This window comes from Solea senegalensis, linkage group LG15 (assembly GCF_019176455.1).
Source record: "Solea senegalensis isolate Sse05_10M linkage group LG15, IFAPA_SoseM_1, whole genome shotgun sequence".
Taxonomy (NCBI): domain Eukaryota; kingdom Metazoa; phylum Chordata; class Actinopteri; order Pleuronectiformes; family Soleidae; genus Solea; species Solea senegalensis.
In genome coordinates this window covers 14,848,441-14,853,272 of record NC_058035.1, presented here as the reverse complement: position 1 = coordinate 14,853,272, position 4,832 = coordinate 14,848,441, and the positions used below count along the sequence as shown (strand labels likewise).

The following is a 4,832-nucleotide window of genomic DNA, read 5'->3' as shown; positions in this document are numbered from 1 at the left end:
AATTGATTATGATGAGCTAGACCAGGTCTTCCTTTATACTCAACTGGTAATTGCTTTGATAAGATAAATGGTTCCTGATTTGATTATGAAGCTAAACTTTTGATTTATATGCAAGTGTAGTCACATTAGATTGTAGGTGCTATCCAGCCCATGGATAATGTGATATACTTTAAATCTGGCATTTGTTGGCACACTTTTGATATCCATTTAAGTCTTAAACTTTACGCACTGCCATCAGCCTTTGTAGTCTCTTACTGAAATCGAATTCAATATTAATGCTGACTTGTCTCACTCTGCCAAGTTTATTTCCCTCTAAAGGAGTTGAACCTGTTTGTGTTCATAGTCTTTCTGCGCGTCATGTTGGGAGGCCTCCCAGCAGGGGATTTTTATCTTCCCCTGCAAAACTATATGTTACTCGCCTTAGGGATGCAGGGCTATCCTGCATAGTTTCTTTCATAAATTACATTGTAGGTTGCAGGATTAGAGCGCGTTTCTTTTCTTTAGGAGGACACAAACCTGGCAGAGAGACAACTCAGATTATTTAAGTGAAAGTTGCGCCAAATGATCAAACTTTTTTATCTTTCTTTCTCTAGAATTTGGCTTCATGTTAAAGACTGTTGTGCAAGTACCCTCTTGTAGCAGGAGTGAGCAGCTGCAGCTTTTTAATGTATTTTTCATTATTTGATTTGTTTCTTGGATTGACTTGGTGTCTGGTGTCTTTGTGGTTAACAGTGATCATGTAAACGTGTAAACACAAGTGGTCTTTTGCTTCTTATTTGCGAAGCTGGCAGCTGGTTGAAATGATAGGACTTTATGGCTTGCCCAAAGTGGGATTTTTGATAGAGCATAGGGTTAACACCTCACTATATACTAGCTATTTCAGCGAACAAGTGTCTGTAGTCTTATTACCCATGACTTTCTTTCAAATTTCAGCTTGTAGAGTCATTAGGAAGATGCTTAATTCCAATGTCTTGGTTGGTTGCATGAGAAACTGCTATCTCTTAGATGTGTTGGCAAAATTCCTCCTCTGATTTTTGTAGACTTGCCCTAAAGTTTCTCTCCGCTTTAACTCTTGTTGAGCTATGCATTAAATGATTCCTCCAACTTGTCTCCATATCAATTTTTTTCTCCCTGCAGCCTTCCACCACCCACTGCTGCTGTTGCATCTGCTAAAGGTAGCCGTATCCTGATTCACTGCGTCTTCATGTGTTGGGTAAGAAGTGTCATTAGACTACTAACAATGTAAACACCTTTTAAATGCTTGATCTAATTTACCCAAATGGTTCATCAGTTTAGGACAGAAAAATCATTGAATTTGACATTTGTTGGGGTCAGTAACCTGACCTCTAAATGTTTGGGAAACCATGCAAAAGATCGCAAGCTCTCTGCATGACCCAACAGCATCGATGTTTGAGTTATTTAATTGCTCAATTTTTAAATCAGTCAAGATTTTATGAGCTGGGTCTTCTTCACACAACAGAGAACAAGGTAAATTGAGTCGACTCGTAACATGGTAAGGCATTTCGTCCTTCCCCTTCTTCTCTGTGTGTGAGGAAATCTGGCCACGGATCCTGACTGAGTGGCATACCATGGCTGTGCAGTTTCCAAAATCAGACAAGGATCCATCTGATTTTGTGACTCGGCCTGTCATGATATGCATGTATCTTCCTCCGAAACAAAGGATTGGAATGGACAGGTTTGTAGTGTAAATCACATCACATCACTTGTAGATGGTGAAGCATTTGTTTAAATTGGGGTCAAGCATTTTCAGGTGTCTGCTTTGTCAATACTCTGGTGCCACGTCTTGCTAAACACACGAGAAGCTCTGAATTGTGAAACTGCTGCCTCTTGCAGATGTTACAACAGCAATGGCTGTTGAAAGGCTGCAGGGAGAGAAAATGAGATCTGAGCACAGGAAAGTGGAATTGATTTCATGCTTAGCAAAATTAGGGTTTCAGCAGAGGACCTTTTTGTGGCGAGGCTACAGAATCAGAAGGAACGTTTGTCTGGGCAACTGGGAGATTCACAGTTTTTCATGTGGCCAACCAAGACATTGGGATTAGCATCCCAAATGGCTGGCAAAGATTGCTTGTAACTGTCAGTGTAGGACAGGAAAGGCAGATATAGGTTAGGGAGGGTATCCATCGGTGAACTCTGACTGGATGTGAGGACCTGTCACACTTGACCAGGTGAGCTACCTGAAGATTTGTTATTTGTTTACTTCTTTTTTTTTCTTGTGACTTATCAAATTCTTCCTTGTTTTGAAGAGACGAAGGCTGCAGCACATTCCTGGATCAGAGGACTCCATGTTGGACACCACGACCTGGAGAAGTCCCGTCCTGGATGGCTGTGGTGATGACCTAGCCCAAGATGAACTGAACCTTCTACGACGAGGACTTCGCCCAAGATGAACCGACCTTTTCTGCCTCTTTTCCACGGGATGTCTTTAGGTATGTTCTTTCATATGGTACTCAATATGTTTAATCCATATTTACTTAATACTAAAATGTGCTGACGCTTATTTATTTTTTATTTTTTGTTAGATGTTGGACCTTGCCAAACTGTACACATGCTTCAATGGCTGTTACATCACTCTGCCCAACAGGACGTGGTCAACGATTTGTTTTTAAATGGACTTTAACCCCCCCCCCGTCCCCACTGACCCACAACCACACATGACAAAACACTGTACATGTGATGCATCACCACACTAAAATACAGACACTGCTACTTTCAGCCTGTAATGTTTGAAAACTTGTATTTATTGCCTTCTTTATATAAAGTAAAACTTTTGTTCTTAACTTTATGATTGACTTGTATTTTTTCAGTGATTCTGTGAGGAGTGTTATTTTGACAAGTTAGTGCTTTGAACTTAAAGATGTGGAATTCTTTTAAAACGAATTGCACTGATCTTAACCAGAAAACTCAAACCCTATATGGATTTGTACAAGGTTTTAAAGGGAATATAATAAATTGGACTCTAAAGTAGTAGAATGCTACGGTGGATGGTGATGCTGCTACTTGCCCTATCTCACAACTTCCTTACTTCTGGCCACTAACACTAAATATGGCTAATGCATAAAAATATGCCACTGAACATTAGACTACTTTGCTTTAAAATGCCTTCTTTTAACTACAGATGTATTTTTACTATTTTACTTAATCTGGCTTTTCATTTTATCTTTTAATTCTTATTTAATTCTTAATTAATTGAGTGTAGAGGAGAAGGAGACATGAGGAGAGGACATGAGTACAGAGGAGAAGGAGACATGAGAGGACATGAGTGCAGAGGATAGGACTTGAGGACATGAGTGCAGAGGAGGAGGAGACATGAGTGCAGAGGGACATGAGGGAGAGGACATGAGTGCAGAGGAGGAAGGGAGACATGGGAGGGAGAGGGACGGAGTGCAGAGGAGAAGGAGACATGAGGGGAGGGGACATGAGTGCAGAGGGAGGAGGAGAGAGGGAGGGAGACATGAGTGCAGAGGGAGTAGTTACGAGGAGAGTACAGTGCAGAGGAGGAGGAGGAGACATGACAGAGCAACATCATGAGTGCAGAGGAGGGAGACATGAGAGAGTGAGCCATGAGTGCAGAGGAGAAGGAGACCGAGAGACATGAGTGCAGAGGAGGAGGAGACATGACGAGAGAACATGAGTGCAGAGGAGGAGGAGACATGAGGAGAGGACATGAGTGCAGAGGAGGAGCCCTCAATTCTCAATACAGCTTTCTTGTCAGGTAGTTTAAGTCTTTTGAACTTTCTACAGAAGAAGATGATGTTGTTGCGCCCTCTATCACCACAGATATCACATACCTCATCAAGCTCTTCTTTCTTTGTGTTTTTTGTTGAAGCAATCTTCCTGTCATACTTCTTGTCTGAACGATCTGCTTTCTCCATCTTCTCCACAGTTAGGAGCTGTTCGACTCTCTCTAGTATTTTGTCTTGAACTTCAAGAGCATGTCAAAGTGGTTGTCTGATGTGACATTTTTTCTGGGTTCAAACATTAACATCAACCAGTCTCTTTTAATACAGTCAGGCAACTTACTTTCAATTGATTTAATTACCAGTGGGTTATTTATGGCTTTAACTCTGTGAGATCTGCTAAGGCCTTCTCCACTGACTGTATGAGGTTAATGACCTTTCTGGGCTGGTTCCCCTCCACATGTGGCATCTTCTCCATCTCTTCAAGGATTTCCACAGTGATGGTTGACTTGTTGCCATATCTGTTTTCCAGGACTGAACATGTCATTGGCATTGGTGTAGGTTGAAAGCCTGAGGTCCTTTGAGATTTTGTCATCCACACTCTCCAAAAGTAGAATTTTCAGTTGATCCAGATGGCTCTCCCAGTCTTTCCTCCATCTGTGATATTCTCTCTTGCTTCCATTGAAGCTAGGTAGAGTGGTTGGCTTGATTCTCACTATTGGTGTGGATGTTGCCGGTTGGGGTAGTAGTTTCACTCCTGTGCCTTGCTCATTGATCGTCCGTGCAGTGGCAAATTCACCTTTCCTTAATTCAAGCCTGTAGTAGGATGCTCTTAGGTCCTTGACTCTTCCACCTAATTCATCCTTTAATTCCACAGGGATCCATCTCTCCCATGTTGACATTGCTGAGATGGCTTCCTTTATTCTCTTGTCCAGCATACTCTCCAGTGTCCATGGTGACTCCAGCGTCCTCTCCAGTGTCCACGGTGACTCCAGCATCCTCTCCAGTGTCCACGGTGACCAGCGGTGCATCTCCCCGCGGTGATTCCAGCGTCCTCTCCAGTGTCACGGTCCGTCAGTCCTCTCCAGTTTGACCAGCGTCCTCTCCAGTGTCCAGTGTCTGATTCCAGCG

The 4,832-nt window shown here is 42.5% G+C and overlaps 1 long non-coding RNA gene across 1 annotated transcript; it reads left to right on the top strand.

Moving 5' to 3' along the window:
- The first annotated feature begins 2,175 nt into the window (after positions 1 to 2,175).
- Positions 2,176 to 2,574, top strand: LOC122782204. The gene is made up of 3 exons (XR_006361893.1): positions 2,176 to 2,189; positions 2,283 to 2,450; positions 2,544 to 2,574. It is a non-coding gene; the product is annotated as an uncharacterized LOC122782204 (long non-coding RNA).
- The last annotated feature ends 2,258 nt before the right edge of the window (positions 2,575 to 4,832 follow it).